This window comes from Vulpes vulpes, chromosome 2 (genome assembly GCF_048418805.1).
Source record: "Vulpes vulpes isolate BD-2025 chromosome 2, VulVul3, whole genome shotgun sequence".
In the NCBI taxonomy this organism is placed as follows: Eukaryota; Metazoa; Chordata; class Mammalia; order Carnivora; family Canidae; genus Vulpes; species Vulpes vulpes.
The window spans coordinates 109,519,232-109,543,230 of NC_132781.1; the positions used below are offsets into that span (position 1 = coordinate 109,519,232).

At 36.7% G+C, this 23,999-nt stretch overlaps 1 protein-coding gene and 1 non-coding gene across 5 annotated transcripts in view; one reads left to right on the forward strand and one right to left on the reverse strand.

Annotated features, from left to right (window-relative positions):
* The window catches only part of USP6NL (USP6 N-terminal like), a 167,769-nt gene that overhangs the window by 66,615 nt on the left and 77,155 nt on the right, over positions 1-23,999 (forward strand). The gene's annotated exons all lie outside the window — the stretch shown is intronic.
* Positions 18,505-18,612, reverse strand: LOC112908398 (U6 spliceosomal RNA). The gene has a single exon (XR_003232918.1). It is a non-coding gene; the product is annotated as a U6 spliceosomal RNA (small nuclear RNA).

Below are 23,999 nucleotides of genomic sequence, written 5' to 3' on the forward strand. Positions count from 1 at the left end.
TTTGCCCAAATGCTATCACTTTAATTTCTACAGAAGCAAACACGAAAATTCAAGTTAGTGAGAGGCATCTTCCTATAGAGAAAGACTTGACAAATTCAAGTGTTGTTATTATTATTGGCAAGTTACTGATGACACACCTACCACATTATCCCAGTAGACCATACAGGGGGATTACAGTACACTGTGTTGAGAAATGGTATTTTCCTTTCATTCAACAAATAAAATTTCACGGACAAAATATGGCTGTAGACTAATGTGGTCGTGGGGGAAATGAAAAAAAGTAAGGGATGATTAAAAAAAATTCAGAAATTAGTGACAAATTACATGTAGAGGGATCAAAGAAAAAAAATGTTAAAGATGATGCTAAATAAGCTTCTGAATTTAAAATCTGGCATAGTCATGCTATTGGTACAGAAATAGGCAAATTAGGGAAGGGTTCCTTGCAAGGAAATAAATATTTCATGACTTAAAAATAAGAGCATGTTTAATTTAAGAAATAGTTCTTCTTCTTGGTATATATGAATTCTTTGCATAATGTGGATTATATTATACCAACATGAAAGAATTTTCTTTCCTATTCCCACCCTAAGGATATTGCAGGACTTTACCTAACCCCGGGTTGCAGCTGTTCCCTTACACATCGCAAAGCTGCTTCTATCCATAGATAGTATTTCAGGAACTAGTTTTAAAACCATTTTCATTCGAATGTATGTGGCAGAACTATGACTCCCTTGAAAACAGGCATTCAGCCTAAAACAGCACTATTTCCTTATTTTGACAAAGATTATAATGGCATCTTAGGACTTATGGTAGTATCTGTTCACATTTTTGAGGTATGCACTTAAGAATGACTCACTATCCTGACTCACTTGTTTAAGTTCACTGTCATTCAAAAGCTCTTTCATTCTGCTTTTCTTTTTCTGGCTTTACTTTTTCCCCCAGTGAATAGAATTATTGTAGTAAGTCTCACATTGCTGAATATAACCTTTGTTTTTTCTTAATTGGTGCGTATATGCCACGCCTCTAGGCATATTCAAAGCTTTTACTTGTGATGGCTGGCATTTTGCTGTTCAGTCTTGGCAGGAAGTACAGTATAGTGAGAACTAATAGTGCGTGAGAATAGTGAGACGACAAGCTCACTTGTTAATAGAATGAATGTATAAATACTACATAATTTATGTTAGCAAATATATGCGTCTTTTGTTTGGGAATATACTATAAATTTAGTTGTACCTAGTTAAAGCCTATTCCAGGAAGTGTCATCAGGCATCATAATTGAGCTGGCCCAATTGTTTGAAAGAATAGTTGATCAAACAAAATTCTAGGCAAATAATCTGAATAGTCCTTAGAGTTTTATGATAGGATCCAACCAATAACTTCAGATTCGGTGAACAGAACCAAACAATCCGTTGTAGAAATTCAGTGAGTTTTGCTACGCTGCATGTAGACATTAGCACTTGGTTACTTGCACAAGATTTGGAGGAGGCCTATTTGTGGTATCACTGCTTAATGGCTATCTAATCATTGCCCATTACTGACCTCTCCAAGTCTTAGTTTTCTCATCTCTACAATGGTACCAGTGTCACTAGAGTTGTGATTGGGATTAAATTAGAAAATTCTTGTTCATTCAGTCATTCAGGAAGTTTATTGAACCTCAGTTATGTGTCGGTACTGAGGCATTGATTTAGAGTGTTAAATAAAATGAGGTGGACCGATCTTGGGTTCAATGGAGAAGGCAGAAAACAAACAAGTAAACAAAGGAAATCATACAAATTATGGTATTTTCTTTAAAGAAGGTATCAAGGTGCCATGAAAGAGAACAACTGAAGGAAGATCTCCCTGAAGGGGTAGCTCTTAGGTTGTGATGGGAAGAGCAATAGGAGTAAGCTGTATAGAGAGTTGGAGAGAATTCCAAACAACTGGAATAGAAGAATGTGGGATGGCCCTGAAGCATAATGAAAAAGGGGGATGCTGTGCTTGCTACTTAGAACTAAAATAAGGCCTGTGTATTGTTTGCAAATGATGAATGTGGGATAAATAGCTGTAGGTGATCTGTATGGGGCCTAGCCATAGTCCTTGATTAATGTTAGTTGCTATCATTGTTACAGTTACAATCATTTTTTACTTTATTTAGAGGTCACTTAAAAACTTGAAAGAAGCAGGGGCCCCTGGATGGCTCAGTAGGTTAAATATCTGCCTTTGGCTCAGGCCATGATCTCTGGGTCCTGGGATCAAGTTCTCCCCGTTGGGCTCTGTGCTCAGCGGGGAGTCTGCTTCTCCCTCTCCCTTTCCCTCTGCTCTTGCTCCTTCTCTCTCTCTCTCTCTCTCTCAAATAAACAAAATCTTAAGGAAAAAAAAAAAAGCTTGAAGGAAACAAATGGTTTCCAAAGTAGGTGCAACAAAGTCAGTGCATTGAAACTTGTGTTTGCTGTTTTGAAAGACTATTAGCCCCTCACACAGAGCCAGCCTGTTGGTGATTATTTTTCATATTGTTGATGTAAGTTTGGTTATTTGATGCTATAACAGCCTTGAAGTCCAAATGGGGCGTAAATTTAGAGATTCTCCAAAAACAGCAAAACGTTTCAGTAATAAAAATAAAACTCAAAGTGTAGTGATTGTTAAAAATGTGAGATTATGAAATCTTTTTAAAGAAAGATTTATTGAGGTATAATTTGCATACACTAGGGCAGCCCCGATGGCCCAGCTGTTTGGTGCCGTCTTCAGCCAGGGGTGTGATCCTGGGAACCTGGGGTTGAGTCCCATGTCGGGCTCCCTGCATGGAGCTTGCTTCTCCTTCTGCCCGTGTCTCTGCCTCTCTCTCTCTCTCTGTGTGTCTGTCATGAATAAGTAAATAAACTCTTTTTTAAAAAAAATTTGCATACAATGGAATTTACTCATTTGAAGCATGGAGCTTGATGACTTTTGATAATTTTATAGTCAAATCATCACCACCACATCTTGATATAGAAAAGTTCCATCAAGAATCCTAAAAATTCTTGTTTTCTTATGTCTCTTTGCCCCATCACCAGCCTCATTCAGACAACTCCTAATCTATTTTCTGTCACTATGATTTTGTGTTTTCTAGACTTTAATATAAATGGAGTTATATATTTTGAGGCTTTTGTGTTTTATATATGTTGCTGCATATATTAGTAGATTTATTCCTTTGCTTTGTTAAGTGGTATTCCAAGTAGAGATTAACCATAATATGTTAATCTGTTGGCCAGTTTATGGACATTTGTGTTCTTTCTTCTCTATTGTGAATAATGTTTATATTAACATTCACATAAACATCTTTATGAATATGTTTTCATTTTGGGTACCCAATGTAATCCAAAATTTCTCCTGTGTTTTCTTGTAGAAGATCAGTAGTTTTTGTTCGTACATATAAATCTCTTGTTAGACTAGGCTGTTAGTTTCTAACGGGATACCTGGAGGCCAGCATAGAGGAAGTCTTGACCAGCTCTAGGGAAAGTCAGAGGCCTGTCCTGGCAGCATTCCACAGGAAACCAGATCAATCCAGACAGGCCCAAGATTGTGGATGCCACATGATAGGAAACCCCTGACCATATATGGAAGAAAAGGCAAGAAACTCTTGCTTCCAAGAAATCTCTACCCCATTGATGAATATTCTACTTCCTGGTTAGCAGCTATATAGAAACCCCCAGGGTATCCAGCTCTCTTGAATTCACCCACTGTCACATCTTGAGAGTTTGCTTTTCACTTTAATAAATTTTCCCACTCGTGTCGCCTGTCCACTGTGTTGTATGGCTGTCCTTGAATTGTTTCTCGTGACAAGACCACTAACCTTTGGTGACTCCTTTGGGATGGGCCGAATCAAGGTTTCAGGCCCCAAGGCCCAGGGTCTCCCCATTTTACCCAACAACAAGGATTTATTTCAAGTTAATTTTTATGTACTGTGTGAGGTAAGAGCCAAAGTTTGTTTTTTTTCCTGTACAGATACCTAGTTATTCCACTATCACTTATTGAAAAGACTTTTTCTCCATGAATTATTTTGAAACCTTGAAACTATGAGATCTTGCTTTCATTTGTAACCATTTCTTTCATCAAGAATTTAAGCCTGACAATAGAGCTTATTCAAATATAAACAAATCCATTTTATAACCTTACTGATAAGTATATATTTTAGGAGGTTGTGGGAATAATGAAAGGAACTGCTTTTCAGGACTAATTCAAGTTTAATAAGAAAGTCCTTACTGGTAAGGTTCAAGTGCTGTTAACTTCAGAGAATTTGTAAAGTTCTAAGGAGTGAAATTCTGTACCACGTTAGTGATATATGATTATCTTTAGGAAAGTGAATTAGAAAAATAGTAAAGGCGGTCTTTCTTACGTTTTGCACACTCAAAGGAGTCCTGGATCAATTAAAAAAAACAACAAAGGGGAAAAAAAAGAAAAGAAAAAGGAACTTACACTGAATAAATAAAAATATACATAAAAGCTGTTTTAAAATGTCCTCTGAGTTTAAGGACTTGAATGAAAGGTAGAAAAAAAGACTTGTCCCCTCTAATGAATGAAAAAGACTAATAAGTACTTTAAAAAATAGTGTCAGGAAGAATCAAGTGCAAATGAATTGACATCTGTGAAGTGTGGAATATGATAAAAACACCTTAAAAAGCATAGTTTGCTTCCTGGAAATCTGTAATGCCCATTTAGGCCTGCTATTCAGAGCAGGCCAGGTAATGTAAACATGAGAAAGAATATATCCCAGACTCTTTTACTTCCATCTGCTTGTTTTGGTTTTGGTTTTGTTTGTTTGTTTGTTGTTTTGTTAAAGCAGAATTCTCATCAAACAGAAAAGAGAAGAGACAGAAATGAGAGATAATTGAAAACCAGGGAAGGTCAGGGATAATAACGCCCTTTCATTTCAGGTGTTTAGGGGTAAATGAGTTACAGACTTAGGCTATTTTGGAATAACTGTAAATAGTCTTTTAAGAGTAATAAAATACAGAGCAGATACTTGAAGACTGGACTTGAAAGAGGAAGAGCAAGGGTAGATTCTAGTGACTAGAAACGATTGTATTTCATGGTCATTGTAATCAGAATTGTAGCTTGATTTTTATTAATTATGCCTCATGAATGTATTTAGAAGGAAATGATTTAGGAGCTTTTCTGGGTATAATTAGAGCTACTTGTACAAAAAAATTACTTTTTTTGCTGTCACTGAATAGATATCTCAAATGTTGGAGATAGGTTTGTTTTGTTTTGTTTCTTCACATTTCTTCTTTTAAAAAATTATTGTTGGGGGCAAAATTGGTATATAATGTTATATAATTTTTTAACATTATGTAACTTTTAGGTGTAAAATATAATCACCATTATGATCACCACTAAAAGTCTAGTTACCATCTCTCACCATACAAGTGACCCCTTTCATCTTACCCACCTCTCCACTTTCCTTCTCTAGTAGCAACCAGTCTGTTCACTAGATCTATGAGAGTGTGTGTATGTGTTTTGTTTTGTTTTTAGATTCCACATATGAGTGAAATTATGTGCATTTTTCTTTCTCTGATTTATTTCACTTAGCATAATACCTTCAGGATTCATCTATGCTGTTGCCGTTGGCAAGATTTCATTCTTTCTAATGCCTTTGTAGTAGTCTGTTTTCTTTGTCTACTGGTAGACACTTAGGTTGTTCTCATTTCTCAGCTATTGTAAATAATGCTGCAGTGAAAACGGGGGTGGATATATCTTTTTGAATCAACGTTTTTGTATCCTTCACATAAATACCCAGAAGTGGAATAACTGGATCATATAGTAGTTCTATTCTTAATTTTTTGAGGAGCCTTTCTGCTGTTTTCCACAGTGGCTGCACCATTTCCTACGTTGCCATTAACAGTGCATGAGAGTTCCCCTTTTTCCACATCTTCCCCATCACTTGTTATTTCTTGCCTTTTTAATACTAGCCTTTCTAACCAGTGTAAGCTAATATCTCATTGAGGTTTTGATGTGCATTTTCCTGATGATGAGCAATGTTGAACATCAATAGATGCCTATTGACCATTTATATGTTTTCTTTGGATAAATGTGTCTGTTCATACCCTTTGTCTGTTTTTAAATTGGATTATTTGTTTTTGTGCTATTTAGTTATGAGTTCTTTATATATTTTGGATATTAATCCCTTATTAGATACATGATTTGCCAAAATTTTCTCCCATTGACTAGGTTGCTTTTCATTTTGATGATGGTTTCTTTTATTGTACAGAAGCTTTTTAGTTTGAAGTAATTCCATTTGTTTATTTTTGTTTCCCTTGCCTTTGGAGTCACATCCACAAAAATATCACTAAGACCAGTGTCAAGGAACCTACTGTCTGTTTTTTTCTAGGAATTTTATGGTTTTAGGTCTTGCATTCAAGTGAGTGTAACTTTGAGTGAATTTTTGAGTGAATCCATTTTGAGTGAATTTTTCTGTGTGGTGTAAGATAGTGGTCTAGTTCATTCTTTGCATATGGTTGTCCAGTATTCCCAGCACCACTTATTGATGAGACTGTCCTTAGCCAGTATATGTTCTTGGGTCCTTTGTTATAAATTAATTGTCCATATATGTATGGTTTTAATTCTGTGCTCTGAATTATGTTCCATTGATCTGTGTGTCTGTTTTTATAACAACACCATACTGTTGTGTGTGTGTGTGTGTTTTTTTAAGGATTTTATTTATTTATTCATGAGAGAGACAGAGAGGCAGAGACATAAGCAGAGACCCAGGCTCCCTGTGGTGAGCCTGATGTGGGACTTGATCCCAGGACCCCAGGATCACAACCAGAGCCAAAGGCAGATGCTCAACCACTGAGCCACCCAGGTGTCCCTACCATACTGGCTTGATTATTGTAACTTTGTAGTATAGTTAAAAATCAGGGAGCATACCTCAGTTTTGTTTTTCTATGTCAAGGTCATTTGTCTTCAGGTGGTTATATACAAATTTAGGATTGTTTGTTCTAGTTCTATGAAAAATGCCATTGGAATTTTGAGAGGTGTTGCATTGAATCTTGGGGTACTATGGACATTTTTACAATATTCTTCTAATCCATGAATATCTTTCCATTTATTTTTATCTTCTTTACTTTCTTTCATCAGTGTTCAGTTTTCAATGTATAGGTTAAATTTCACCTTCTTGGTTAAATTTATTCATAGCTATTTTTTTCTTTTTGATGCAGTTGTAAATGGGACTGCTTTCTTAATATCACTTTCTGATAATTTATTATTAGTATATAGAAATGCCACAGATTTCTGTGTGTTTATTTTGTACCCTGCTACTTTACTGAATTTATCAATTAAAAGAATATATTTTAAAGATTTATTTATTTTAAAGAGACAGCATGTCTTAGCAGGAGGAGGGGCAGAGGGAGGGAGGGAGAGAGAGAGAGAGAGAGACTGAGAGAGAGTGAGAGTCTTAAACAGACTCTCTGTTGGGTATGGAGCCCCACTCAGGGCTCGATCTCTGAACCTGAGATCATGACCTGAGTTGAAATCAAGAGTCGGCCACTTAACTGACTGAGCCACCCGAGTACCCTAATTCCAAGATTTTTACGATGGCATCTTTAGTGTTTTCTATATGGAGTATCAGGTCATCTGCTATTAGTGACAGTTTTACTTCTTCCTTTCCTACTTGGATGTTTTTATTTCTTTTTCTTGCCTAATTGTTGTGGCTAGTACTTCTAATACTATTTTGAATAAAAGTGATGAGAGTGGGCTTCATTGTCTTGTTCCTGATCTTAAAGGAAAAGCTTTCAGCTTCTTACCATTGAGTATGATTGGGTTTGTCATATATACCTTTATTATGTTGAGATCCATTCCCTCTATATCCACTTTGCTGAGAGTTTTTAATTGTAAATGGATATTGAATTTTGTGAATCATTTTCTGTATCTATTAGAGGTCATACTTATCCTTCATTTTGTTAACATTGTGTATCATGCTGATTGGCTTGTGGATGTAGAACCATCCTTGCTTTCTTGGGATAAATTCCACTTGACCATGGTGTATGACCCTTTTAATGTATTGTTGAATTCGATTTGCTCATTTTGTTGTGGATTTTCACATCAATTTTCACCAGTGTTATTGGCCTGTAATTTTCTTTTGTATCCTTTTCTAGTTTTGGTATATGGGTAATGTTTGTCTCATAAAATGAGGTTGGAAGGAAGTATTCCCTCCTCTTCAATTTTTGAAAGAGTTTGAGAAGGGTAAGTATTAAATCTTCTTTAACTGTTTGATAATATTTACCAGTGAAGCTGTCTGGTCCTGGACTTCTGTATGTTGGGAGATTTTTGATGACTGATTCAATCTACTTACTAGTAATCAGTCTATTTAGGTTTTCTGTTTCTTCAGTATTCAGTCTTAGAAAATTACATGTTTCTAGGAATTTATACATTTCTTTTACGTTGTCTAACTTGTTGATGTATAATTGTTCCAGTATTCTCTTATGGATCCTTTGAGTTTTTGTGGTGTCAGTTGTAAGTTCTCCTCTTTCATTTTTGATTTTGTTTGTTAGAGCCTTCTTTTTTTTCTTGGTTAATCTTGCTAAACATTTGTCAATTTTGTTTATTTTTTCAAAGAACCAACTTTTAGTTTCATTGATTTCTTTTTCAGTATATTATTTATTTCTGCTCTAATCCTTATCATTTTATTCCTTTTATTGACTTTGGGCTTTTTTTTCTCCCTCACTAGCTCTTTTTTTTTTTTTTTTTTTTTTTTCTCCCTCACTAGCTCCTTTAGATGTTAAGTTGGGTTGGTTATATGAAATTTTTCTCGTTACTTGAGATAGGCCTGTATTCTTACAATATACCCTTTTAGAACCATTTTTTTTTTTTGCTGAATTCCAAAGATTTTGGTATGTCATATTTCTGTTTTAATATGTCTCTAGGTGTAGTTTTTATTTCTTTGATGACCCATTGGTTCACAGCATATTTAATTCCCACATTTTTGGTGGTTTTTCCAGTTTTCTTTTTATAATTGATTTCTAGTTTTATACCATTGTGTTTGGAGAAGACGCTAGATATGATTTAAGTCTTCTTGAATTTACTGAGACTTGTTTTGTAGCCTAGTCTGTGATCTGTTTTGGAGAATATTCCATGGGCACTTGAGAAGAATGTGTATTCTATTGCTTTGGGACTAAATGTTCTATATATATCTATTAATAAGTCCATCTGGTCTAATATGTCATTTAAGGCTGATGTTTCTTTTTTTTAATTCATTGGATCTATCCATTAATGTAAATAAGGTGTTAGTCTGCTACTTTGTCAGACTGGTGTCAATGCAGATATGTTGCATGCATTATAAATATTATGTTTTCCTGTTGAATTGATTACTTTATCCTTATGTAATAGCCTTCTTTATCTACTGTTATAGTCTTTGTTTTAAAGACTATTGTGTCTGCTGTGGGTATAGCTACTCCAGCTTTCTTTTCATTTCCTTTTATATGGATTATCTTTCTCTATCCCTTCACTTTCAGTCTGCATGTGTTCTTCTCATGTGAGTCTCTTGCGGGCAGCATATAGGTGGGTCTTGTTTTTTAATCCATTCAGCTATTCCATGTCTTTTGATTGAAGAGTTTAATCCATTTACATTTAAAGTAATGATTGATAGAGATGTACTTATTGCCTTTTCGTTTGCTATTTTCTGGCTGTTTTCACAGCTCTTCTCTGTTCCTTTCTTTTCTCTTTCTCTCTTCCTCTGTGGTTTGATGGCTTTCTTTAGTATTATATTTAGATTTCTTTGCTATTTTTTTGTGTGCATTTGTTATGAGTTTTGCTTTATGGTTAATGTGAGGTTCACATATAGCTTCTTGTGTATATATTAGTCTGGTTTTCATTGATAACAGCTTAAATTTGAGTATATTCCAAAACTACATATTTTTCTCCATGCTTCCCACATTTTATATTTTTTGTCAGATTTAAGACCTTTTTATGCCTCTCTTAACTAATTACTATAGTTTTAATTATTTTTTATTTTTTTTATTTTAACCCTTATAAGTGATTTACCTACTACTGCCTTTAGTAGGTATTTACCTATATTCTAGTAAGGTGTTTACTTTTGGATGTTTTCTTTAACATTTCTTGTAAGGCCCCTTTAGTGGTAGTGGTGATGAACTTCTTTGTTTATCTGGAAAATGCTTAATCCTTCATTTCTGAATGATAATCTTACCAGGTAGAGAATTCTTGGTTCAAAGTTTTTCCATTTTAGCATTTTGAATATGTCATGCCACTCTCTTCTGGCCTCCATAGTTTCTGCTGAAAAATCTGCTGTAACGTTATGGGATTTCCCTTACATGTAATTAAGATTCTCTCTTTATCTTTTAATTTTTACCATTTTAATTATAATGTATCTTAATATGATCACTTTGGGTTCATCTTTTTTGGAACTTTCTGGGCTTCTTGAACAAGTGTGTCCATTTCATTCTTCACATTAGGAAAGCTTTCAGCTATTATTTCTTCAAATAAGTTTTCTGGCCCTTTCTCTTCTCACCTTCTAGAACCCCTATAACATACTTGATTGTTACTGTATTTCATGTTGTCCCAAAGGTCCCTTACATTATCTTTGTTTTTTAAAAATTCTGTTTTCCTCTTGCTGCTCTGTCTTGGTGAATTCTGTTGCTTTGTTTTCTAGCTCACCTATTTGCTCTTTGCTCCATCCAATTTGCTGTTGAACTGTAGTATTTTTCAGTTCAGTTAGCAGATTTTTCAGCTCTGTAGCTTTTGTTTTGAATTTATGTTTTCTCTTTGTTGAGGATCTCACTGTGTTCATTCTTTTCCTAAGTATGGTAAGCATCTTTATGACTATTACTTTGAACTCTTTATTAGGTAGATTGCTTATCTCCATTTCATTAATGTCTTTGCCTGATGTTTTTTTTCCCTTGTTCTTTCTTTGGAACACATTCCTCTGTCTCTTCATTTTGCCTCTTTGTGTTTGTTTTTATGTATTAGAGAAATCAGCTGCCTTTTTCAGTCTTGAAGGAGTGGCCTTATGTGAATGATTTCATGTGAAGCCCAGAAGTGTAATCCTATCTCACTAGCAGAGCTGGACACCCAAGTGGTGTTCCCTCTGTGGGCTGCATGGGCTCATTTCATATGGCCTGGGGGCAGGGGGAAAGCTGGCATCTGGCCCAGCAATGACTTGCTGTCTGTGCTGTGGGCATGGGTGGGTTTTTAGCGCCCCACTATCTCTAGCAGGTTAGAGAGTTCCAAAATGGAGCCTGCTGGTGCTGACTGACATTAGCAAGGTAGAATGAGTTTGTAAAAATGGCATGACCTACTAGTGTCTCCATTCCCTGAGAAAGTCTCCCTGGTTTCCTGCCTGTCAGGCAGGTGTTTTAACATTAATAAGTGGATCTCTCCATATGATCTAGGCACTTTTCCGACTGGTGTGTTTGCTCTGGGTCCTGGGATGAGTGAGCTCTATGAGAACTCCTTTAAGAGTGGGTTCTCCATTCCCAGATGGCTTTTATGTTTTATGGCTTTCCCAGATATGATCCTTGTTGGTTTTCAAAGTTTAGAGGGCTCTTCTCTCATTCAGGATCTCAGTGTTGGATGCCTGATACAGAGCACAAAATGAGGGAAAACTTCTTACTTGTGAGGGAAAACTTACTTGTTTTTGAGATCCCTCCTGATTGTGCCCAGGGTGTGTTTTTTATTTGTTTTGCTTGCCTCTTTCTTCCTCCCTTCCTTCCTCCCCCTTTCCTTCTTCTCCCTTCCTTTCCCTCCCCTCTTTCCTTCTCTACCTCCATTCCCTCTTTCTCTCCCCTCTCTTTCATGCTGTCTTTGCCTTTCCTATCTTTAATGTTATCCTTTGTTGTGGAGGCTCTGTTCATCTACTTTTCTGGTATTTCTCAGAGGAAATTATTCCTTTTTTTTTTTAAAAAAAGATTTTGTTTAGTTATTCATAGAAGGGGAAATTGTTCCATATGTAATTGTGTATTTATTGTATCCGTAGGAAGGAGTGAGTTTAGGATCTTACTCTCTTGAGCCCAACCCACCAAGAGATAGGTTTTATTTGGGTGTTAGAAACATATTTGAAAAGGCTTCTGTGATGCCATCACAGACTACAAGAAGTAATAGGTCTTTTAAGGATTTTATATTTGATCAATGGATCATATATATAAATTAATTCTTGTCAGGGTCAAGGTCTTTGGTAATGTGTCTTAGGATCTTAACTTATTTAGCATTTTTTTAGTGGCTAGGATAAAAATTCCATTGTAATCATTGGGTTTGCAAAGGAAGAGAGAGGGTACAGTGTTGATAAAGTAAGGTTATGAAATTAAGATTTGCCAAGATCTTTTCAGGCTAGAATAATAGACCAAGGTGAAAACAAGATTAAAAATGATTAAATGTCATGTTCTACACTGTGATTGAGATAGCCCCTGAGAGAGGACTGAGAGATTTCAATTAAGTGTATGCTAAATACAAGCTCATTAAATTGACTACCAGCCAGGAAAGAAAAGTGAATGATTTAGATGCAGATCAAGAAGGTAATAGGCTGTTGTTTTCCTCACATCAGGCCTCTTCTGGGATATTATGCTGAATTTGGGTGTCACAGTTCAAAGGGAGACTTTAATAAAATGTCTTGTGTTGAACAGTGTGAATATCTTAGTGATTTGTATTTATAGGCTTATCATGTGGAAAAGCCTAATTTTGTTTAGAGCTGAAAGGATGACATTTCTAATAATAATTTGAACATTTCAAGATGGAATGGGCTGACTTGTGTGTTTGGGAAATTTTCATCTCTGTAGGCATTAAAAGAGAAATTCTGTGACAACTTACTAAGCATGTTATTGAGGGGATGTTAACATTTGTGGGACGTTGAGCTAGATACATTTGAAGGCTCTTTACAACTCCTTTAACTGTTTTTTTAACTTAAATTTTTGCTTTGATTCTTCCACAGTCAATTTTTATCAATCTTATCCTCAAAACTTTATTAAGTATCCTATCTTATATGGCACTGAAAGTTATAAAATACTTCTATGAGCCAAATTAAATGTGATGTTCACAATGATTCTACAAGTTGGGCAGGAGATGTTTTACAGTTTTTAAGCAGCTGTATCTTAGTGATTGAGACTGTGACTTTTGGATCCCCAGCCAAATGGACTCTGGCACCTGCTGTGAGACCTTTGGAAACATGTGTGTCTCTTTCCTCATCTGGAGTGCGGTGATATATTATTCTTTCTCTATAGTGTCTACACCATAAGGTTGTTTGAGTTTTTGATCACGTGCTTGAGAATATATGCATCATAGGATGTGATATGCTTAGAGTAGTATCTGACAGGTAGCAGACATTTAGTTAATGTTAGTTGGTGCTCTTGTTATCCTTATTTCTCTTTTACAGGTGAAGAGACCAGTGCTTCATTGCAGGTTGTAACTTGCCCAGGTTTACATCAGTAATAAATGGTAGAGCAGTTATAAGATTTCTGTTGAATTGAACAAAAACAAAATGAGAACTGGAGTGAAATTATTTGTATGTGGACTAATTTTGTATTAATTTGTATAATAGTATTAGTTTCATTTTAATTTGTTAAATGAATCCATCAGACTGTTGTGAAACTATTCTATAGATTTTGGGGAAAGCTTTGTTTTGCATATGTTTACATATATACACACATTCCAGGCATAATTCAGTAGGAAAACACTTTGTTTTAAAGCATGTTGTAAATAAAGATAATCCTACTTTCCAAAAGATTTATGGTGCTTGATAGCATTTAGAAGAAAGTAGGCAATTAACTTTGGTTTGTGTTGGCATTCCAGTATACTTGCCAAGCAATTTGAGCTTCTGGTTTCTAGATGTGTCATTAAATTTCTAGAGGCATGTAAGTCAAACTGAAGGCATCTCCTAGAAGATAAATCCATAGTGTTGAGATAAACAAAAATGAACTCACTAAAATTCTGTTCTACCTTTAGATAATCAGTCCTAATAATTAATTCTTTAGATGCTCTGCACTATTCCAGTTGTGTTAAGAATTAAGAACAGTTTGCATTAGTGTGGTAACATAGTTGTCCCCTGCAGATTGTGTGATATGCTTTAAGAAAGATTGTGACTTTTGCCTTTCTCTCCTTGCTGGTAAGGTCCTGTAGGGAACGCATCTCTTATGGTAATGATTCTTTTATTCATTTACAAGGTTGTAAACAAACATCTTGAAGGCAGATAGTATGTCTTAATAATCTGTGTTTCTCAGTACCTGCAAAGAGCCTTGGTCCACAGTGAATTTGTGAAATTGTCAAAGCATTGATGGTTTCATTGGAAACCAAGCAACTCATTAGATTGTCTGTATTAAAAATGGTCAAAGTAGCTTGCCATTCACAATGATGGTAATGTAATCCATTTGTCAGCAAGTTTATTAAAGTTATGTTCTTGAAAAGAACTGCTGTTGGCAAAACTGCATTTGACAAGATCAGTGTTATATGGAAAAAAAGAGTTTAAGGGAAAAAAAATACCCTCTAAAAGGCTTTTAAAGGCATTTCAAGAACACTATAAATGAAAGTTCTAGGAGACATCCATTTCAGAAACAACCTAGATTTGTCAGCAATAAAAATCCCATTGAATATAAGTGAATTGGTTAGGAAAGTTGTAGTGTGATTTGCTGAGGAAGGTTTTTCCATAAATTTTGTTATTTGGCTTGTGCTTTTTTTTTTTTTTTTAAAGTAAGCTCAATGCCTAACGTGGGACTTCAATTGGACCCTGAAGTCAAGAGTCACGTGCTATACCACCTGGGGCAGCCAGAGGCCCCCAGGCTTGTATATTTACTTGTAAAATGTTTGAACTAGCCCATAATAGCCTAAAATTTAAAAACTTTAACATTTGTATCTTTAATTTTTGCCATTTTTAGTAAAATACTCTTTCAAATCATTGTGTTGGATAAAGACATGTTTTGCAGGGCCTGGCTTTCTATTCATATTTCCAGAAGGTAAGATATAGATTCTTAATTTTCCTCTTTCTGCATTGTCACAGCACCTCTGCCTGAATGGCTTGTTAGAAGAGAAATTGCTAATTGGCTTTCTTAGGGTTATGGGAAGGAATTAGTTATGCACTTGGTATAGTTTTTTATCACTTTGAATTTACATTCTTCCTTTCCTTCCTTTAGAACAGTAAGGAAAATTGGAAGATGAAGGCATTCTATCATAAAAGCTGAGGTGGCACTGTACTAGCACCCTTCATGTTTCAGGTCCCTGCAGGCTAGAAGAAGGGTGTGGTAGAGAAGGGAACATTTGCTTGAGTAGAGGGAGCTACACTGGAGTAGTATGAAATCTTCAACCTTTTGTTGAGGGGAGGGAACTTTCTCCTCACATTAATTATCTTTACAGTTGTTAACATTTTTAATTTTATATTTTGATAAGGCGGTACATATACATGGTAAACAACTCAAGGTGTACCAAAGGTTATCCATTGAAAAATATGTGTCCTTTTTGTAGCTTTAATCTCCCCAGGACAGCCACTGTTAATTTTGGGTATTTATGTGTATCCCTAACCACCAACAGGATGTTATATGCACTATTGTGAACCTTGCTGTAGCAAATTAGAAATACTTCCAAAATATTATTTACTTTCTTTTTGAGGCCACTAAATTTTGTATTTTGCTTTGGTTTTATTTTACTCCCACCATGGGATTTGCTGTTTGTGAAATGAGAGAAAAACAAAGCTACTTTGATAGGCATGAGCTAGGCATCTAGGCTCACTTGACGACCAGGTGACCTGCTTTCATATACACAGTCCATGATTCAGTTTCATGCCTAAGGAAAATTAGCAATTGTTACAAGTGATGACCTTCAGGAGCTTTGAAATGATGAAACATTAGCATTTTTCAAATGCCAGTGATGAGAGTTGGAGTGTTTTGTACAGTATTTATATGCAACAAATTGCCAGTAATAGGTATGTTGGAAATGTTTTTTTAAAGTTTGATATGATATAGAATTAATGAATCTTTATACTGAAGAACCTATGTGTTGTACTTAGGGAAATAAAAGATATAGTCAAAAGGGGTTAAAAAAAATAAATATAGGACTAGGTTATATTGAATAGAGGGTATAAATCAAAGATCACTAAAAACCATTGGCAGGGAGCCCATGTTTCCCTGCTCCCTGCCTGGGGTCTGGTGATTGGGAGCTAGTAAAGGATTAAAAAGAGAGAGAGAGAGAGAGAGAGAGAGAGAGAGAGAGAGAGAGAAAGAGAGTTGTATCAATATTGAGCTGCTCTAATTTAACATTTCGAAACTTTTGCTTCCTTGTTTGTAATCAGAAACTAGGAAAATGCATTTTATGTGCATAAAACGCTATGGTAGCTTTCTGTTATCAGTGGAGGGGAACTTTGGGCACTTGAGTATCTGAAAGTACACAGGAATAAGTAATTTTGGGAAGTCATCATTTTCAGATCTGGGAAGATTTTTTTTTTATCGGAGGAGGATATTCACTTGCAGAAACACAACCAGCATGTATAGGTTTGAGCTAACACTGACTCAGCTAACCCACTTCCTGGTACATTTCTTGGTAGCTTCTATCTTATTAATTTGCAGATATGCAGGCATATTCTCTTTTTCTCTTAACTTTTGTAGCATAATGGGCAAGAATACAGGGCTTTGTGGCCTTCCAGATAGGAGCTTGAGTTAAGGCTTTGACACTTAGGTAGCTTTGGACAAGTTGGCCTCTTAAGTTTCATTGGCCTCTTAAGTTTCATTTTCTCATCTGTACAATGTAAATGATAATAGGACTGTTTGAGTATTCAGTGAGATATTGTATGTACCTAGCACAGTGCCTGCTGGGTAATAAAAGCTCAATAACGTGAGCTATTAATAAGCACATTCTTCCTTCTGAGCAGCCTTCATTTTCACTACAGCTTCTGGCCAATGTTCTCTTGAAAAATACCTCCTTGGCTTCCTATTGATGGGATGGCATTCCCTCAGCCTCTTGCCCTGATTTAATGCTACTTTGAGGATCCCTTATGGACAGATTCTCTTGACCAACCTTTGTTCATATGCTTGCCGTTTCATTTATTCAAAGATTACGTGGAGTGATTAAGAGCACTCTGAGGCCTTATTGCCTTTGTCTGAGTGCCACTTCTACAACTTCAAAGCTGTGTGATCTTTGCAAGTTAATTAACCCAACAATTTTCTTATCTGTTAAATGAACAATAATGATACCTACCTCAAAGCTTGGATGTGAGGTCATTACATGAAATAACATACATAAGATGTTTAGATTGTGCAGAATGAATGCTAGGTGTTATGAACCAGACTTAGTTGGTTATTTATTTTATCTGGTCTCCTGATCAGTGACTTTCATATGTGTATAGCACTTTCGGTGTTTGTTATGTAAAATAAATCTCACTTATACAAGACACCCTAACACAAAATTACTGTCACAGTAACAATGTAAAGAATACATGTTATATTAAACACACATACAAATGTGAGATATGCATATATAATATTCTTGGGATTTGTTAGGCATGTTGGTGAATGCAACTCTATTTTATGAGAATTATGTGGTGCTGTGCTTGGAGCTTAGGGCACCTTTTAAAAAAATTATTTGAATGAATAACAGCTTTAGTGTGATATGAACACCTATATTTATTATTTCCCAAGTTGCTGGCATTCAATGACCTTATATTCTTTTTTCTTTCTTTCTTTCTTTCTTTCTTTCTTTCTTTCTTTCTTTCTTTCTTTCTTTCTTCCTTCCTTCCTTCCTTCCTTCCTTCCTTCCTTCCTTCCTTCCTTTCCTTTCCTTTCCTTTCCTTCCTTTCCTTCCTTTCTTTCCTTTTTTTCTTTCCTTTCTTTTCAGTAGGCCCCATGCCCATTGTAGAGCTCAGTGCAAGGCTTGAACTCACAACCCTGAGATCAAGACCTGAGCTGAGCTTAAGAATCTGACACTTCAGTGACTGAGCCACCCAGAAACTCCTCGATGGCCTATATTCCAATTTGAACCTAAGGGCCATTCAGGGACCAGAGCATACTTGCATGGCTCATACTTTTTAAAAAATGTGTTAATGTGGTTCTTTCTGTGTGCTACTGTGTCCTAAGTGATACTGAATTCTTGTTGTTGTATGCCATTTTAGGCACAGTTTGTTATTTGCATATTATTTTTGATTTAAGAAGTGGAAAAGTTACCATTGGGTTGAGAATAGGGTTTGCCAAATTATCTGTGGAATTAGTTATGTGCTACTAGGGTGGACATTCTATGAATTCTCTTCCATCCTCTTTGTCTTCCAAGTGGTCTACAAGAATCTGGTATAGTTGCATCATTTCTTGTAAGTACCCATTGGGCTGGATTCAACATGAACTTGTAGTGAATATAACTGTACATTCTTACAGTTCTGAATGAGCTGAAAGAGTTGTGAAAGTCAATTAAGTGAAGTAGATTCAACAGAATTCTTTCCATAATCATAGAAATTAATTGTGAGGGCATGTAAGTTAGTATCTACTAAATGCATAAAGTGTTTTAGCAGAGTTAACTTTAGTATCCATATAGTGATTTGTCTGTCAAATAGTTTTGCAGGTTTTTTGGTTTTATTTGTATGATTTTTGGGACTGCTTCATGGATTTGCCTGTTGTCTTTGTGCAAGGGCCATACTAATCCTCTCTGTATCATTCCAATTTTTAGTATGTGTGTTGCTGAAGCAAGCACTGCATGTTTCTTGAACATTTCCTATTATTATCCTGAAGCATACAATTTAAAATGTAATATGGGAGGTACAGTTGCTTAGGATCACAAAGAATATTTCATATAAATAGTTCTTGGACTTTCTACGTTATTGGAGTCCATTTTGGACAAATAGTAGACAAGCTAGTGTGGTAAGTTTAGAAGGCTACTGGAAAGCAGAAAGCACCAGTTACGAATCCGTAGGAATCACAGATAGATTTGTTTGTTTGTTTCTTTTTTTTTTTTTTTTTTTGATAGATTTGTTTCTAAGAAATGTAAGGACTAGCAGAGATGAGAAGAATAGAAAAAGATTATCCATTTGTACTTCAGCAGTATAGCTTGGTGGTTAGAAAGAAGGCTTTGAAGTCAGACAGTCTTGACTTTTAAGTCCTGCTCTGCTGCTTACTTCCCACAGAACCAGAATGCCTTAACCTCTCTGTACCTCAGGCTCCGCATAAACTGGGGGTAGACATACAACTATCCGAGTAGGCTGTGTGAGGATTATGTGTGAGATTATGTGAGTTAATGCTCAAACACAGTGTCTGACACATAGGAAACTCTCACTAGACAGGTTATAAAGTATCCACAAACAGGGAGTTGTTACCAGTGAGTCTTGTGTCATCCTCTGAAACAATTACACTGCTGGAAAAGCAGCTAAGGTATAATCCTGAGTTTGCCAGCAACTGTAGGCGGATTTAAATGAGTAAAATGACTCATGAGCTTGTCTTGGTTCTAAGTATCTGTTGTTGGCAATTTTCTCATTCAACCCTGCCCCCGAATGTGGGAGTTGCACTCATATTCAACAACTAGTAATTATGCTTCTCATCGGTAGTAATGGTATTTAAATATTGTTACATCACTCCATATCCTTTTTCTTTATGAATCACCTTACACATAAACGTAGGAGTTTCTAGTCTGATCTGGGGAGTTCTAGGGAACCAGTAGTGATACTGTTTCTTCTCCTTGAGAAGTGAGACACAAGAGACCCATGGATGAAGATCAAAATATCCTCTCCATTGGCTGATCTGAGGACATGACATTCGATCTGAAGTGAAAGGGCTTATTAGCCTGACTTGACTGAGACATACCCCCTGGATGACTAGCACAGCTGAGCCACACTGCAGGCCTCCCCTCAGGACATGTGCCTTCATGCATGGAGAGTAGACCAGAGGATATGCACCCAGGGTGGCTGAGAGAAAGAGAGCAAGGAGCTCAACCTAGCAACCTCAGAAGTCCTTCTGCCCGCATGAGACAGAAGAGTTCTGGGAGAGTTCTAGAGTGTTCTTATATTTTAAAAAAAATTTTTTTAAAAATATTTTATTTATTCATGAGAGACAGAGGGGGGGCGGGGCAGAGACACAGGCAGAGGGAGAAGGAGGCTGCATGAAGAGAACCCGATGTGGGACTCTGTCCTGGGACTCCAGGATCACGCCCTGGGCTGAAGGCGGCACTAAACCACTGAGTCACCGGGGCTGCCCTGGAGTGTCATTTTAGCTAAAGTGTCTCCACATGGACTTGAAGCGTGATGGTAGCACATTTAGCCATGTGAACAGGACCTTCCTGTCAAGAAAGTGAGGCTGCAAGGTTCTATGAATAGATTGGGGAGTTAGGTAAGGAAGATGTGAGGAGAGTGGACTGGAACACAAACATCCCATACAAGTCTCTGATTTCTTTCATTTTTCAAGAGGCTCCTCCTTTCTCTCTTTTCTCTCTCTCCATATCTCCTTCCTTCGTTCCTTCCTTCCTTCATTCCTTCCTTCTTTCCTTCCTTGATGGATATGAAGGACTTGTAAGTAATCAAAAGTGCTAATCAGAAATAGATTGTGACTTCTCATATCTGAATTTTAGAGTCTTAATGAAATTTTTGATGCTACCTTGAAATAGAATAAAAAAACATAGCTGAGAATCTTTAGTAATGGTATACTTTTTGCAGTGAAAGTATATCTGGAAAATAGCTTAAAATCTGTTGGAACACCTGGGTTGAGTCCCTTGAGGGTCTGACTCTTTTGGCTGAGGTCATAATCAGGGTCATGGGATCAAGCTCCACTTTAGGCTCTATGCTCAAGGTGGAGTCTGCTTAAGAGATTCTCTCTCTCTTTCTCTCTCTCTCTCTCCGTCTCCCTCCCCTTCAGCGCCTCCCCTGGCTCATGCTTGCTCTCTCTCTCTCTCATAAGTAAATAAAAGAAAAATCTAATTGTTAAAAATAAATTGATATATTAAATGTTTAGCTGGTTGAATAGTTCACAATAGTAGTGAATTTTGAGGAGTTATTTTTATATTTTTAAGAACTATATGGTGAGCGTCTACTATGTATTAGGCACTATGGTAGATAACTAGAGATACTACAATGAATAAGATAAATTGTCTTCTGTTCACGGAACTTACAATTAAATAGACATGTCAATAAATATATTCAATATTATGTGTATGAGTTTGGAAGTACACTAGAACAAAAGAAGCAGTTTTCCCTTATGACAGTGGGCTAGAAGCAGGCTATAATTCTTGATTAAATTTGAGAAAAACATTATCTTCTCAATTATAGTAAATCTTTGTCAGTAATTGTTTTTAGGACTTTAAAATTATTTTGCTTCTCATCTTTCTAAAAATTAGGAAGCAAGTAATAGAAGCTTGCCCAGAAATTATTGTTAATACTATATTTTTAAGTATCTTCTTAGTTATGGAAATATTAAATACCTTGCTGATACTGGGTACTCTGTGTTTAAAATATTAGAGCTGTGTCCTGTTTTGAAAGATCTTAAAAGTATATGCTTACAAACAAAATAAAATAGCCAACCTACCAATTATAAAATGTTGATCTGAACATTTTAGGGTTCAGGTCAACCCAAAAGGGAGACCCAAACCTAGAGAACTGTGGGAGAGACTGTGAAAGGGGTGCTTGAGATGGCAGTTGGGAAACCAATTGGAAGAGAATCACTTGAGCAATAGCTTTACAAAGGTTACTCAAAAAAGCAGTAGCTTTACAAAGCTGCATAAAAGCAGTAGCTTTACAAAGGCACACATAAAAAAAGGCTGGTGGTTACAGCTTGCTTTGGCCTGTATAGCACTGTAGTTCTGTACAGGTCCCCTGGATCTTGTGGAGGAAAAAGGGAAAGAGATCAAACCAGGACAACTTTGCTCCCTCTCTCCTCAGCCTCACCTTCCTGCCTTGCTGGGCAATTTGGCTTCTGTATAAGAATTTGAAGGAATGTGTTCTGCAAATTTATTGAAAAAATTTAAAACTACTCATTGAAAGCATATAGTAGAAAGAAAATATTAATACCATGCTGATAGTGACATAATAGAAATATTTTGAGTAGAAAGATACAAATCATATTTATACTGATAATTAAAATCTAAAATTGAAGAGCATTTAAAGTTATTATTTTGAATGTTTTTATGGTATCAGACAATGCATATTAAGCCAGAGAAATATGAAGCTATTGTATGGATACTTGTGCGGCTGTTTTGAGACCAGATCTGGACATTTCTGAGGATTTTGGGTTATGGCATTGGTTCTTTCATATATTGAACTTCTAGCCTTTGGCTGTCCCTTACTTGATCATGATTATTTATAATAGTTTTATAATTGCAGCTATGATCTGAATGTTGTCTTATTCCCAGTGAACACAAGGTAGAGAGAAGGAAGCCAATGACTTCTAAGATGATTAACTCTAGTGGAGGGAGGAAGAAAGAGAGAAGTAGGTTTTTGGGGTTGTGCAGTTATTTATAAGACATTAATGTGGAATTAAGTGAGTTATGAGAGATTGAAGTGGGACTGGGCTGGAGTGCAAAGGAATGTTTGGATTATAGATGACCTCCCAGTGAAGGAAGTAGAGTGAACATGAGGAGACACTGGGTTAGTTCCGTCTCACACGGACCGGCAGGTGGTGCTTTTGGCTTTGGCTCCCAGAGTATCCTGGCATGTTGTTTTAGAATAAGCTTTCTCCAGGGGGAGGGCGGGTATGTGGAACTTGTAGGTGCCCCCATTCTCTCACACAGAATGACCAGTTACAATAAGTGATATTTCAAGTTCTCTTGGGACTGGTACACCTTCCTTTATTTTATTTGTTTGTTTTTAGTTACATTTTAGTTACCTGCTTAACTCTGCTTACTCCTCCTTTGAGCTTTCCTTCCAGCCTTGGATCTAGAGCTTGACAAAATAAATGCTGAAGTTTTTAGCAGTGGTGCCTATTAAGACTTTACCATTAAAGGAATCCTTATTTTTGATATGTCTTAGTCCATGGCATGCTAAGAAAGTGTTCAGGGCAGCCCCAGTGGCCCAGTGGTTTAGTGTCGCCTTCAGCCCGGGGTGTGATCCTGGAGACCCGGGATTGAGTCCCACGTTGAGCTCTCTGCATGGAGCCTGCTTCTCCCTCTGCCTGTGTCTCTGCCTCTCTCTCTCTCTCTCTCTCTCTCTGTCATGAATAAATAAATAAAATCTTAAAAAAAAGAAAGAAAGTGATCACAAATAACTGAAACCATTGCATAGGCACCCTTGGTGCTGAGGGCCTCTTTTGGTTGAAAGATGCGGTGGAATGAAGGAACTCAGATCACAGAGGACAGTAACTTACTCAAATTATTTCAAGAAAACAGCATTATCTGAATTGAGCAGGAAGTGAAAGCCGCTGGGAGCTGAAGCATGAAGAAGCTTCAGGGAGAGGTCCTTCTGTCTCTTTTTTTAGACTGAAATGTCTCTGTGTTGGAGATTGTCTGTGCTCTGCACGCCAGGTACTGTTTTCCTTTCTGCAACAGCTGCTTTTTCTCAGCTTTCTGGTAGTTTCTGCTTCCCGTTTTTCTGCTGCCTTTGGTCACCAATGCCTGGGAAGCTCTTTACCTCACCACGTTTCATCTTTAAATCCCATTAAAAACAGACTCTTATTTGATCCTGGTTCCCATCCCTTCTAGAAGACTGGCTGAATCAATTACATGGACGCATTGAGAGGCTTGACAGCTGTGGAAAAGGCGGAGGTAGATTTGTTGAAGTACTGGAGCCAGCTGAACTCTGCGTCCTGTGACAGCACTGTTCTTGGTCATTCGGCACCACAGGGGTGGTGGGGGCCATAGGAAGGTGGGGATGCTGCAGACCAGGTCATGGAGCTCCTGCTCCTTCCCTCCAAGAGGTAGCCACTGAGCCTTTATTGGCGCATCACTGGGTAGATCTACAGGTGTCGATATGCACAATCTCCAGGATGTACTGTTAAATGAAAAAGAGTAAGGTGTGGCATTATTTATAGAACGCTTCTAGTTTTGGGCTAGAAAAGGGAAGTTGACCACTGTGTGTGTGCACATGCGTACATGGAGGTTCCTGTATCGTGTGGAGAATGTTTTTTGTATGTCAGGTAGCTGCTTTTAGGAAAGAGGCTTAAGTTTGG